Source organism: Ceratotherium simum, chromosome 8 (genome assembly GCF_057802395.1).
Source record: "Ceratotherium simum simum isolate JZ-2026a chromosome 8, ASM5780239v1, whole genome shotgun sequence".
In the NCBI taxonomy this organism is placed as follows: Eukaryota; Metazoa; Chordata; class Mammalia; order Perissodactyla; family Rhinocerotidae; genus Ceratotherium; species Ceratotherium simum.
This window is the reverse complement of record NC_141907.1, coordinates 77213108-77228196: the sequence shown is the minus strand read 5'-3', so window position 1 is coordinate 77228196 and position 15089 is coordinate 77213108. Positions and strand designations below refer to the sequence as shown.

General features: G+C 36.7%; 1 protein-coding gene and 1 long non-coding RNA gene across 5 annotated transcripts in view; one reads left to right on the top strand and one right to left on the bottom strand.

Moving 5' to 3' along the window:
• Positions 1-15089, bottom strand: part of GRID2 (glutamate ionotropic receptor delta type subunit 2) — a 1475972-nt gene that overhangs the window by 214668 nt on the left and 1246215 nt on the right. The window lies entirely within an intron of this gene.
• LOC147916510 (uncharacterized) overlaps positions 6000-15089 on the top strand; it is an 81054-nt gene continuing 71964 nt past the window's right edge. Inside the window, exon 1 of the long non-coding RNA XR_015552953.1 lies at positions 6000-6065. This is a non-coding gene — a long non-coding RNA (uncharacterized LOC147916510). The remainder of the gene's footprint in view (positions 6066-15089) is intronic.

Here is a 15089-nt window from a genome sequence, read left to right as displayed (position 1 = left end):
TCTTTTTACTTCTCTAAATCAAGAAATCAAGGTCACAATCCAGACCTGATACTTTAGTGATGTGATTCACCGTCGAGCATAACAAAGATTAATCAGAAAATAGATGAAGGCCATGTTTCAATACATTAGTTCTATTATATCCGTCTAAAGGAATATTAGCAATGAGGCTGCATATATGCCACAAAATGGACGTACTGTGAATTTAGAAATGGGATTCAATGCATTATTAGAATTGGATAGTTTTGCTTTTTTTTTTTTAATGTGGCTATGACAAGAATAGTCAATCTTATTGTTCGTGGTATATGAGGACATAGAACTTTTCTGATTATGGCTTTGATTATTTCACATACTATTACTCTCTTACCTTTATGAGGACTGTTCTCAAGTAGCTCAAAATATTGCCACATATAACATCTCTTCCATAATGAATATGCCCTTGGCACAAAGGAACCACTATCTCTGATTCTATCTCATATATAAGAAACTAAGATTTAAAAAACATAAAGAACCTTGTTCAAGGTCAAGAAGGAAATTTACCATTAGAATTGAAATCAACTTCACATGATATGGTTCCCTGTCCAGTGCTCTCTCCATTCAAGTGCCTCCAGTCTTAAAACATTTCCTAATATGTACTTCTTGTGGGTCAGTTCACTCTTTGGACAATTCATTCTTTTATCTAAAAAGTTTCTGCTATGCTAGAATTTTCGAACCTTGAAATTACCACCAATTTTCAAAATGAAGAATGCTTCCTCTTTCCTCAAAATAAATTCAGTAGTCTCTTTGTATTTAGAAAGAGCATTACTGTGCTGTTAATGGTCCGGTTACCGCATTTCAGACAGTTCTACCATGGCTGCCTAAAAGACAAGAACCCAGAATTCAAGAGGCCAGCAGAGAGGTCAGGAATGTGGCTCTGAGGCCAGACTTCATGGGTTTGAATCATAGATTCACCACTCTCTGGCTGTGTGACTCTGGACAAGTCACGTAGGTGTTACAAACTTCACTCTCATAATTGGGTGACAGAGGTGGTCAATTCATCAGGAGTTTTGGGAATACCATAGAGGGTAATATATAGATAACATTTAGCATATAGCCTGAAACGGAGTAAACACAAAAGAAGATGAGTTATCACTCTGTCATACTCACTGAGGCACATTTCACTAACAGTGAACATTTCAGAGGAATAGTCACTCTATGAATTCCACAACACTTGATCACTTGGTGAGAGAAAATTATTTAATAAATCTAATTTTTGAAAATTGGTCAAAATTTACTGGATAAATGTAGTGCCAAGTTAAAAACACTTTTGGGTGTATAAACGGGGAATATTAAAAGACTTTTTAGAAACTTCAGACCTCAGGATCTTAGATGAAAGCAGGTAGATTACGACCCCCCCCCAACAAATATGCACAAAAATATTGACCCAGAACAGAAATCCCTAATCTATTGTAGGAGTCCTTTTACTTTAAACAACAACAGCAACAGCAATACCCTCTAAAATGCTGAACAGGCAAAACTGGATACAACAGGCAAGAATAATATTTTCTCTGTTGATTCCAGAAGCTGAAATTTGAGAACTGGGTTGCTTTGCTAACGGTAGTTTGGTTGTGTGCCATGGCAAAGCCGTGTGTCTTTTACTTCGTTTGGATCTATTCAAGGAAAACTAGGAAGACCCCTGAGAACATGATTTTGAGTTAATTTTTTCTTATTAGGAATGTTTTCTAGTTTTTTCCTGTGATGTATCTGAAATAAGACAATTATTTTGGCCAGCCAGAATATCAAAGAATACATATCAGAATCTCAAGACAGTTTACTTAGTACATTAACATTACTCTTTACAGAACATAAAAATAAATTAGAAAAGGAGGGAAGGTCATTTTCAACATGGTCCTCTAAGTGTATTCTAACAGAAAAGCTAGGTCGTGACTCCATTGTGGCTTTAGATTACAAATCACACTTACTTCATAAATTCTGTTGATCTTTATGTATATCCTATTAGGAAGACTGAAAAGGGATCATTATCCCCATTTTACAGATAAGAAAACAGGTGCTCAAAGCACTTTTATAACTTATCTAAGCAAAGTCTAGATTTTGTTATTTTGAGTTCTTGTACAGGTCTCCTTTTAGTATATCACGCTGGTTGCATCACTGAGAAATGAAATATGCAATGTATAGGCCCCTCTATAGGTCTTCTTTACTGGGTCTCCTCCCCTAGCCAGGCTGGAAACATTGGAGACATCTGGCTCAGTTCTGGGTCCTCTTCTGTCTATCTGCATTCTCTCCTCGGGGTATGTCATCAACTCCTGTAAGTTTAAAGACCTCTTCTATTCTGATAATTACCAAATTCATTTCAGCTGCCCTTACCTTGCGCTCTAGATTCACCTAACTGCTACTTGACTGCTATAATTGGAGCACTAGTCAGCATCTGAAACAACTAAACAGAGGTCTTAATTCATCCCTCTAAACCTGTATCTTTCCCCTTGTTTCCCATGTCAGTCAGAATCTATAGCAATCCTTGATTCCCCACTTTACTTCACTCTTCACATCCAGTTCACTATTAGGTCTTATTAGCTCTATCTCCAAAATATATCATGAATGAAACATGAAACGTTTTGAACACGAGAATTCATGTTTTTTCTCAATTTAAAATTCTTAACCATATCTCTTCAGATATTGTCTGTTATATATATTTTTTGGCTTTTAAAAACACTATTATTTTATATTCTCTTTCAAACTATTGTTATCATTTAAAATTCTTGTGTTGCTAATTGTTTTTTGTCACTGATGACTCATAGTGACTTTCTTCTTTATGTAATTTTTCATTGTAAGCTCCTCTTTTTTTTTTTTGGAAAAAATTTTTTAAGGAAGAACATCATAGGGTAAAGTGCACTGACCCATAGTTTATAGACCAATTAATTTTTACATATGTATGTAATTGTGTAACCATCACCTAGATATGTAAAGACTACATAGATTTATATATAACTTACATAGATATGTAAATATGCAGAGGTACATGTAAGTTACATAGATACGTAAATACTCCACAGTGGCTAATTTCAAGCTACCAACACGACAACATTGAACGTGGAGCTGGAAGGAGGTGTGCAGAACTGGCTCCCATGGGTGGAAGGAACCTGCTCCAGCACACCATTGGGAGACCCTTCCATTTTCTTTGAATAAGATTCAAACTCCTTCCCATGATCTGCCCCTTGCCTACCTCTCCCACTTCATCGCATACCATTCTGCCATCACTTAACTCACATCACAGCCACATTGACCTCCCTCTTGTCTCTAGCATAAAACAAACCCTTCCCTGTCTCTGGTCCTTGAATGAGCTAGTCTCTCAGCTTGGTTCTTCCTATCTGGCCTGGCTGCTCATTCTTGTCCTCCACAATTCAGCTGTAAAATATAACATGTTCAGAAAGCTTTTCCCTGATCATCAATCTAAACTGGCTTCTCCCAGTCTTAGTTTAAAATTTTTATTGCCTTCTTTCATAGCATGAATTGCAATTGGCAATTTTCATTTATTTAGTTCTTTGTTTGTTGTCTGCCTCTGCAGTAGAATTTAGGCTTCTTGAAGGCAGAAACCTAGGCTGTCTCATTCACTACTGTATCCCAGGGCCTGGCTCACAGCCTGACTCAGAGGTGCTTAATGAATGTGCTGAGTGAATGAATGGATGGATGGATGGTATAGCTATTGAGAAGCGAGTGACTAACTCTCCTAGTGGATGAAATTTCATGAATAGTGTCATAAGGTTGAAATCCAACAATTTAGACATGAAGCTGAGCACATTTTAACAATCTGGCAACCTTCCTCCCCAAAGGGGTGACATTACAGTAGCTGTTTTGTGGTCAGATAGCCATAAGTCTAAATGGCAGGTCTGCCACTCACTTAACCGCTTTGGGTCCAAGTCTTCCTTAATTTCTAAAAGGAAGATAATGTTCAGGACTAAATTTCAGAATATATATGATATGCCAGGCACGGCATACCTGCTAAATAATTGGTAATTGTTATTATTATCATGAAGATGTATAATTTATGGTGGACCAGAATATATTATAAATACAGATCTCTTCTCATATTTCGTTTTATACTTGTTTATTTTAAACGCTAATTTTAAGTTTTTACAAATTATTTCTCAAAGAGTTCCACATCATCTCTTCCATACATCCCACAACATTTGAGAACAAGTACTATTAGTTTGATTTTACTGATGAGGAAATGAAAACAGAAATACTATGTTCCCAGTGGTTACAAAGTGAATCATTGAGAGAGCTGGTCTTAGAACTCAGGCAATCTGTATCTACTTTGGTGTGTCTTCCTCTGAAATGCTTCTAGCGTGAAAACATCATAATAGGATTTGGTGTGATAGAGAGGGTGTATAAAAATAATAAACCAGAGCCTAGATACGTAGACATCAATAGATGAAAGTACTAATGATAATTGCTGAAGAATTTAAATGCAAGCTTACAGTTCTTATATTGGTTGTGTTTCTGTGCTTTGGCTCTTGTTACAGCATCGGCATAACTTGTTCTTCTGGTAATAAAACCATGTCTGTTTCAAGGTCACCCAGTAGCCATGTCAGTCCAGGTGCTGAGACTTTGGGATGCTGCACTGTCATAAGTTTCTAGGCTCCCCATGATCCAGGAAGTGCTTCTCCTCTCTCTCTCTCTTCCTTACTCTCACTCTCCCGATCTAATTCCCAGTCCACTTGATATTCTCACAAGCTGAATTTACTGTCTACTGAGGCATTAATACATCCTATTTTATTGTCAACTGGCTGAAACTGAATAAACAAATATTTTCAGCAATTTTATTTTCACTCACTCATGCTGACAACCTAGTTTATACCACTACCTAGGATAATATTTTTTTCTTCCTGTTTCTTCAGGGCTTTGTGTATAATGTGTTAATGCATAACAATCAGTGAGATAACTGAAAAATACTTCCAATGTTTACCAATTATCTAAGGCTTTTTGCCTCTGTTGGCATCTCAGAAAAATGTATTAAACAAAATCATTTTTTTAAAAAACTGTTTTTATTAAGCTTGGCAATAGAGTATTTAGGTTTATTTTATTTTCTGCTCTCCTTCCTCTCCCTTTACACTAAAGGCTACAAATAATACTTTGCCCCTCAACTATCTGAGAGTTAAAAAGCTTACAATCCCAGATATATACCATCCAAATACAATTTGAGTTTTAGGAAATGTTGGTAGCAAAAGTAGTGTGTTTTTCTTTTCATTAAAATAATATTTCTTCTGTTCAGTTTCCAGAAGGGACACAGTGAGAGTTAGGGACCTGTTATGAGGGAACCACCTGAGTTTTGGCAAACGTCCAATTTCAAGGCTTAAAGTAAATTGTAGAAATGTGCGACATCTCCAGATGGTTGGTTATAATCTGAGTGATGGCATTGAGGACCTCTAAGTGTCTGCAGCCGTGCATGTGAGGTGTCAGGAAGCCAGGTAGCTAAGACCACTGGTCCTAGGAAAGGGGAAGATGCCAGGCAGAGAAGAGTTTCAGTTATGCCAGAAGGAGACTGGTTGAGACAGGACAGTAGAGGAAGAGGGTAAGGTCTTTCTGCTTTCCCACTGCATTGAATAAGAAGGCAGAGTCTTGGATGCCCTGAGCTCCTCCTGTGTTCTGAGCATTCCAACCAGGCCCACTTCTTCCTGGTGGGCAATGCTTCCAACACTCACACTTCTTTCAGCACGTTCTTATGGGGAAAGTGAAGCCAAAAGAATAATCATGGCTCCCCCTATTTTATTGACTTCGTGATCTCACCCATTCCCTGCTCCTTTCTTCTCTCTTTATTTCCAGTGGGAAAAGGTAGAAACAATGGGAATGAACTTTCTTATTCTATTATATGAACACATTGCAAATTTGTGGTTTAATACTGGCAACTAAGCCTATATATTTTATCAACACCATCAGAATTGGTGACTATTTGTTGGAGTTATTGCTAGCTCCAGTAATTCCTTCCACATTTGCTCTGTCTTTCAGCAGAATCCAAGAGAAGAATTACTGAAACAAAAGAGAAAAGGCTCTCCTGCTGGGGCTCAGTTCTGGTGAGTCATCATAGTCTGAATCCAGGATGGTACAATATTTCACTCAATAACTATTTATTGAGTGCTGCTGGGCATTATTCTAGGTGCAGCAAACATAACAGAGGAGACAAGACAAGGTCTCTAAAGTCCCTGCTCCAGTCTAGTGAGAGTAGATGGATAATCTGAAGTTAACATAAAAAGAAGTTTAACTTTCATAGCGGTAAGTGAACGAAAGGAAATTAAAGAAGGTTAATGAGAGGCAGTGACTCAGGCTGGGCAGGATGGAGAAGACAATTGAGCCTGAACAGCAAGCTGGAATAATATGGGAGGTATTCTACTGGCTCAATTTAGGAAAATGTAATGCTCCCAGGAAGTTCATATAATATGGTCCTTTAAAGTCTCCCACACCTATTGTACATAATGTTTTTGCAATGAGAAGTCAGAGTGGTAGGGTGTTTCAAGTTAAGAACAATTTTGAGTCATGATGATTTGGCATTACTGGTGTTATGAAATGCACAGTTAATTTTTAAAAGTTAATATTTAGAAGTCTTGTCATTTGGCTGTTAAGACCACTGTCACACTGTAGAGCAACTCCCAAACAGTATTACACTGCAACGTTCCTGACAGCGGCTTTAGAAAAATGAGAGATCAAGCTCATAGGCTGCCCCAGCAAGACTGGATGTAAATGCCATGAAGGTCTGTAAATGACCACAGAGCGTTTGAGAAAATATCAGCTTTTCTTTGGCAAGATTTTTAGGATAAAGTGGAACCAAGACAGAGAGACAATTCTTATTCCCTGACTTGAGTTTTATTCTTTTTTTCTTTCCCTGAGAAATGGGAGCCACCACTTAAGTCTGAAGAGATAAAAACCCCAAGAATCACTTAACTCTCATTCTGGCCATAAACAGAATGGAATATACTCATACCCTAAAAAGACTGGGTCCTCACAATTTAACGCTTATCTTATGGGGTGTTTTGCTGGGAATCATTACAGTCATGTTAACTTTTATAATTCTACAGCTCTCAAGAACATTTCCGAATGCTTTGAACAAAAGGCACACTGACACTGTGGGATTTACTGTCTTCATGTACTAAATGCCTTTTGGGCAAATGTCTCTGGGATTTCGTTGTCTTCCTTCTGCCTTTTAAAATCTAACATACTTCCATTTCACTGAGTTAGGCCAAGTTTCCTCCACACGCCTCTCAATGACATTTCCTCCAGTTAGGTAAACACATTCCTTTTCTCTGTCGGGCCATCATGTTCCTTTTCACTCGGGTTTTGGGAACTTTAAATGATGTTAGGAACAGCATGTTTATACTCTCTCGATGTAATTGTAAATGCCAGTAGAGAATTTTTAGTGATAAAAATGCTAATAAGTTTGTGGCTCAGGGCCTCACTTTCTCTACCAATGAAATGCGTAAGTTGATATTTAAAGAACTGAAAATTCTGCAGTTCAGTGAAAGAAAAAGTTGTAAGTGACTTATAAAAATGGCATTCATAAAAGGAGCTGCAGACAGAGGGTGGCTGTTGCTATTTCCTCGGGGTTTGCAGGAGACAGCTGTAGCCAGGCTTCTGCAGCCAGACTTCTGCCTGGACTCATTGGATGCCTTCCATTTTCCAGGTGTAAATTATGAAGCCCTCTGGCTTGAGCCCTGAGCTTCCGGTCTAGCCCTAAGGCTTTCTTTCTGGAAGGTAAAATTAATCTCTTACATCTCTTCCTTTTCTTACCATATTCTAGCTCCTTTGTCCTAGTTTAAATCCTATTTTTTCAATGGGCCAAGTGCAATACTGCTTTAGTTCTTTCACACCTGTTTTTGTTTCTGACTGGAGTGTTCTGTTCTCTCTCCTTATGCCTGCGCTGTTTCTCACAGCTTCCAATTAGCTTCTTAGTTCCTAACTTTTAATTATGAGCCACCATTCAAACTTTACTAGATACTGAAAGAAAGTCTCTAATGTGAAAGTGGCTAAAACAATCAAAAGAAAAAGCTACTTGAAACGAAATATGCATGGAGAGAAAAATGTTAAAGGCAAATTAAATACCAGTGACAACAGAAGAAATATCCTTATATTTTTAAAGCGATGAGGCACTGCAGTAATAAAATATTGGAGTCTATAGAAAATGCAACATTCAGAGAACAAAAGAAGAACTGTGGAAGTTAAAAAATATGATAGCAGAAATGAAAAATAGGTGTTTTGGAAGTACAGAAAATCTCCAAGAAAAAGAGCACACAAAGATTGAATAAATAAATAAGTAAAAAAAGGGTGAACTCAGAAAGCCCTGAATACGAATGCCAGGAATTCTAGAAAGAAAATGAAAACAGAGAAAAAGAAAGCAAGGAATTCATCAAAAAAATAATTCAAGGAAACTCCCAGAACTGAAGAACATGAGTTTGCAGACTGAAAGGACCTACCAGGTACCCAGCACAAAAGATGGAAATGGACACATCACAGTAAAATTTCAGAACACAGGGGATCAAGAAAAGATACCAGAAACTTCCAGAGCGAAAAAAGAGGCCAAACAGAAAGGAATAGTAGTCCTACGTGTTTCAGATTTCTCAACAGAAACACTGGATGCCATGGAACAGTGCATTCAAAATTCTGAAGGAAAAGCCTTCTTCCAGTCAACTAGCAAATCGGGTATAAATGGGACAAAGACATGTTCAGATATGCAGGTCTCAACATTTTATCTCGAATCCATTTTTTCTAAGAAAATACTGGATGCCGTGTTTCACCAAAATGAGGGAGTAAACCAGGGAAGAATATGAAATATAGGAAACAAGAGACCTAACATAGGCTGAGGTCAAATAGAATAATTGTGAAAAAATATTCTGTGAAGACAACCGTTACCATAAGAGTAGAAGTAAATAGAATACTGAACACATTCGAACATCTTGAAAGGAGACAAACAATGGAGGAAAATTTGAGGTTGAATAAGTGCTAAGTACATAGAAATTAAACAAATGAAAATTTAAGACAGTTATTAAATCCAGGGAAATGAGAGGTTGTTACAAGAAAGGAAAAGCAATTACAGCTTTGTTAAATGGATCAGCTGTGAATACAAATATACAATGTATTGATATAAATAAAATTATAATAGGAGGTTGGGTGGTTGGAAAGGCTGTACATGTATGGCAGGAGCAGGAGAGAGAAAATAACTCTCGTCTTCCACAGTGAGAAATAGTAGTTGATGCCTAAAACAGAAGTCTTGAAATTCATCTATGATTTTATGAATAAACTATTTATTTTGGAGTAATTTTAGAATTATGACAAATTGCAAAGGTAGCACAGTGTTCTATATCCCTTACCCAATTTTTTCCTAATGTAAACGTATTATATTACTATTGTACATTTGTCAAAACTGACAAACCATCATTGGTACATTCCTATTAACTAAATCCCAGATTTTTTTCAGATTTTCCCAGTTTTTCCATTAATGTCTTTTTTCCTGCTCTAGGACCCCATCCAGCATACTACATTGCATTTAGCTGTCACGGCTCTTCAGTTTCCTCTGGACTGGGACAGTTTCTCTCTCTTTCCTTGTTTTTTTATGACTTTGACAGTTTTGAGGAGTGCTGGTCAGGTATTTTGGAGTATGTACCTCAATTTTGGTTTGTTTGATGTTTTTTCTCATTATTGGACTGGGGCTACAGGTTTTTGGTGGTGGAATGCCCTTCGCATGGCATCATATCAGGGGTACATGATATCCACATGCCATCACCAACCACTTGGTTATGGTAGTGTTTGTTAGATTTCTCCACTATTTTTCCTATCCTACACTCTTTTCTCTGGAAACCAGTCACGAAGTCCAGCACACACTCAATGGAGAGTAGGGGTGACAAAGCTGTAGGGAGGTAGCACCTATACACTAACTAGAGTTCTCCTGCAAGAAAGGTTTGTTTCGTCTCCTCCACTTATTTGTTAATTCACTCATTTATTTATATCAGTATGAACTCCTATATTTATTTTATAGCTAGAGTTATAATCCAACGCTATGTTATTCATTTTGTTTCTCAAATTGTTCCAGTTTTGGCAATTGGAAGGTGTTCCCGGTTCACTCCTGTGTCCTTTTGGCATCCCTTGCTCCTTTTGTGTTTTGAGTACTTCCTTATTTTCTGGCACGACAAAATATTCTAGATCTGTCTTCTATTTTTCCTTTCCCAGCCTTAAAACAGCCATTCTCAAGGATCTTTAGTTCTTTTTATTGGAGAATAGTATTTAGAAACTAGAATCTGAATGTATAATTTAAAAATACATAAGTTTAAAAAAGAGAGAATATAGGAAATAAAGTAAACTTCAGCTTTCTTACTTACAAAATATGTATACAGTTTCATGTTGCAGAAATGTTTTAAAATAGAAAATCTTTAAGTAACCTTATCTAGAAATTATTGATGTACGAAAATTTATTTAATGACTTATGGAGATAAAAATGAGATAAAAGAAATATATGTAATAAAAAGAGAAAATAGGGGCCGGCCCGGTGGCACAAGCGGTTGAGTATGCGCGCTCCGCTGCAGTGGCCCAGGGTTCGCTGGTTCGGATCTCAGGCACGCACTGACGCACCACTTGTGAGGCCATGCTGTGGCGGTGTCCCATATAAAGTGGAGGAAGATGGGCACGGATGTTAGCCCAGGGCCAATCTGCCTCAGTGAAAAAGAAGAGGATTGGCGTGGATGTTAGCTCAGGGCTGGTCTTCCTCACAGAAAAAAAAAAAAAAAAGAGAAAATAAATATATTCTGATACGAACCAATGGTTGAAACAAGGGGGGTATTTAGTATTAAAAGTTACTTTTTATGGGCTTATTCCACATTGTGCTTGGTCAATAAAGGATAAGGATTAAATTTTTCTAACACAGACTGTGAAACTAACGCAGAAACAAGATGTAATAGTGACAGGAGGCATCAACCCTCCAGATATCTTTTTGCAATTCCCATTCAAGCAAATATAATTTGTGAATGAAATCTTGATTTGCCTTTTAGCCAGTTCCTCTCAGAGGAACCAAGTGAATAATGAGGGATGCTTCTATGCTAGATTTAATTCTAGAAATATTAAAATAAAAACAAATTATATTTTCTTTTGCCAATTCACATAGAACTTAATCTGTGCCTTTCTTTGAGGCACCCTGCATCACAGGCATTTGTTTACATGATTTGTCTTCCTAGAAGGCAAAATTCCTTGAAAGCACAATCTATGTCTTACTCATATTAATACATCTCTCAAACACCTGCCCAATTCAAGGCACATAATCAAACTAAATAAACACTAAATAACGGTATAAATTAATAAATCAAGAGATTACTACTTGGTGAGATAGAAATCACAGGTACCTTGGAGAAGGAAATGTTGCTATTGGTAAGTTCTTAATAACTAAGGAAAGATGTGTTAGGATGAGTCAGTTAAATAGCTTACCTTTCAGAAAAGCAAATTTTTTAAAATACAGAGAATATGTAAACATGATCCCATGGCCATATATCAACAAGAGTTAAGTCAAGATTTCAAAAAATAATGAAACATGTTTAATTATTTTGCTCTCAAAAGTATTGACATGATTTTTAGTGAAACAAATTTTACAAAGAATATAGTAAAATTTAAAATTCTTTTTTAATGTTGCTTATTTCGCCTTTTATACTATATATTTAATTATAAATAAGGAAAGATAATTGGAGAATATACTCAATAATTTTTATTGCTTGGGGTGTATAATCAGCAAAATCTAGAGACCCACACCCGTTGAACAAATTGCAGATGTGATCCAGAAAGCACTATTTGCAAACTCTGAGAAATCGGGGGTATGGTAGAACTGAAAAACTTGCAACAATGATGTTTGCAGAAAATTGGGCAAATATTTTGGCTTTTTTCCTAAAAAGGGTCAATATGGCTCCTGGGCAATATTCTAGCTCCCATTCTTTTTTTTAATAATTTTTATTTATTTGTTTTTTCCCCCAAAGCCCCAGTAGATAGTTGTATGTCATAGCTGCACATCCTTCCAGTTGCTGTATGTGGGATGCGGCCTCAGCATGGCCGGAGAAGCGGTGCGTCGGTGTGCTCCCGGGATTGCGCCTGGGATCGAACCCGGGCCGCCAGCAGCGGAGCACGCGCACCCAACCGCTAAGCCACGGGGCCGGCCCTCTAGCTCCCATTCTTGAACAGATGGTTCACTTCTAGATCTTAGAAAAGATAGCAGTAATTATAAGGAGCATCTTGGGTCCATTAAGAACAAGTCATGAGAAATTAATATCATTCCTTAGTGACAGGGTTACTAGACTGGAAGTTATGGAGAATGTAGTTGTATTTACATGTAAATAGTAATATATGATATAAATATATACAAATTTAACATATTTCTTTAAATTATTTTTGTTAATAATGGAATAATATATGTTGGACAATAAGATGGAATAAGTTTTAAAATTAATAAGGCACTATATGCAAAATGTATTCATTCATTCGTTCATGTCAACCTTAGGTTCTTGCAGGTCTCTCTATTTAACCCTATCTTCAAATTCAATTTTCTATTAATGGCTTTAATGAATACTTGGTAGGTATACTTCACAAATTTGCAGATGACCTAAAGCTGGAGAGAGTAGAGAAACTAAGGAGCAATTTGAAGAGTATAAACCTACATACTTTTTGCTTAGGAGGAACAGGCTGAACAAGCAGTCTTATTAAATCTGATCTAAGCATTTGAGTATGTACAACCTCAATAGCTGTCACCTTTGTGGTGTGGCTTTCAAGGTATAGCAATATAAGTCTGCGTCGGTCAGACCAATGTGCTGAAAGTATCATGTTCAGCTTTTGGGAAAAATAATTTAGGAAAGACATTGGCAAAACAGTTAATTCAGAAGAAATCAAATTTTCAGAAAAGCATAGCATCTGAGAAACGATTAAAGAGATTAATTTAGAAAGTAACGATTTAAAGTTGATGTAAAATATCTGAAGGGTTGATGCTTGTTTAGAGGGCAACGAAGCAGTAGATGGATGATATAGGGAGAGAGATTTTTGCATAGTGCAAGAAAGGTTTTTAATAACTGACTTGTTCAAAAGTGAAATGAGTGGACATGTGAGACTTGGAGAAGAGGTTTCTACACTTCATGAAATGTTAGAATCAATCACTCCTGCAGTCTTTTCTAGTTTTAATGTTCTTTGATTCTCTATTTAGTCAATAAATAGTTTTGTAAAAGCTTCCTAAATCACATTTTGTAGTTACCGCTCTACAAATCCTTCATGGAAGGCAGGCCTAATCATAGAACCAGACATCCAACAAAACTGTGATGTACTCAAAATTTCTCATCGACAGTGCTCTCCATAATCCCACTCTCATTTACTATATCATGTCCTTCAGCATTTATTCCTGGATACTTTGTCCTGTCTTTCTTGGTGGAAAGTTTTTGTTGCCCACAACCATCTGGGGCTTATGGTTGGGTTGATTTTGTACTGAAATGATACCTCATTGCCTCAGATGCTTGGAAGTAAACTAGATAATCTGATAAATTATCCTACAGTATTCTTGAGGCACAGAAGCTGTCCAGCAAAGGTCTCATTGAACATATTAAAGCTATATATATTTTTGGAAGTACTCATTTAATTAGAAAACATATTGGTCAAAGAAAGATAGGTTAAGAAAGCAAATAGAAATGCCATTTTTACATAAAATTAACTTTCCCTAGCAAATGTCCCAAGTAATAGTTTCTTAAATATGATAACTATTTTTACTGAGTAATGAAGCAGCACCTGAAAAAAATGAATATTATAAATGTCACTTCTCCAGAACTGTATATTTTGAACTCTAAAATTTGAAAATTGATAATTTGATATACTTATAATGTTTTGCCCAAATGATGTATTATATAAAAAGGAAATTATAGGGGCTATTTGCTTTTGACCAATTCAATTTTAATGATTTTTCAGTATTTATTTTGGCCAAAAAGTTATTTATTCAATAAATATTTATTGAGAAACTTCTATATTTCAGGCACTATTCTAGGTTCTTGGGATACATCATGTAAGCAAAAAAGACAAAAATTCCTGCCCTCATGAAGCTTACGTTTAGTGTAGAAAAACAGTTAGTAAATAAAATAGGTAACTAAATTATATATTTAAAAGTTATATATGCTATGGTAGAGAAATAAAGCAGGGAAGGAGTATATGCAGTCCTCAGGTAGGAGGGGTATTGCATTTAAAAAGAAGGTGGTTATGGAAGGTCTCAGTGAGAAGACGACACTGAGCCAAGACTCAAAGGTGGTGAAAGAACAAGCCACGGAGCTCTCTGGGGGAAGAACATTCCAGGAAGAGAAACAGCCAGTGAAAAGGCTTTGAAAGGGCTATGCTTGGCATGCTCAAGAAACAGCAAAGAGACCAGATGAGCCAAATCAGAAAAACAATGAGATGGGAGCGCACAGATCATGTGACTACTGTCGTGGTGCAACACCACGACAGAGTACAGTAGGAATGAGGGAGACCAGGTAGGAGGCTGTTACAAGGAAAGAGACGATGGTGGCTTGGACTAGAGTAATAGCAGTGGAGGTGGCAAGAATTTGTATGTGTTCTTAAGTAAAGAACCAATAGGATTTGCTGATGGATCAGACATGAGATATAAGAGAGAGAGAAATCAAGAATGATTTCAAGCCTTCGGGATGAAGAAATTTAAAAAATGGATTTGCTACTAACTGAGAAAGAAAAGATGAAGGTTGGGGCAACTGTTAAATGCTGGATATAATAAGTTTGAAAATGTATATTAAACAGATAGATGATGAGCAGAGAATATCAAAAGGGCAAATATTTTTGGCCAATTAGATCATTCAGTGGCTCTCACAGCACACCTAACTTAAAAGATGCCCTCGTTGGTATAGACAAACACACACAAAAAACCAAAAAAGCAATTCTAAGGCCCTAGACACAGCTCCTGATTTTCAAACAGTGTGTTACAAAAAAATATAAAAAGCTTTGGACAGTCGTAAGGAGTACGTGGCTGAAAAATGAGATTTGGGTCATATATTATAGTGTATATTATGTGGAGCAATTTCCAAAAGCAGCTGGATTGACAAACT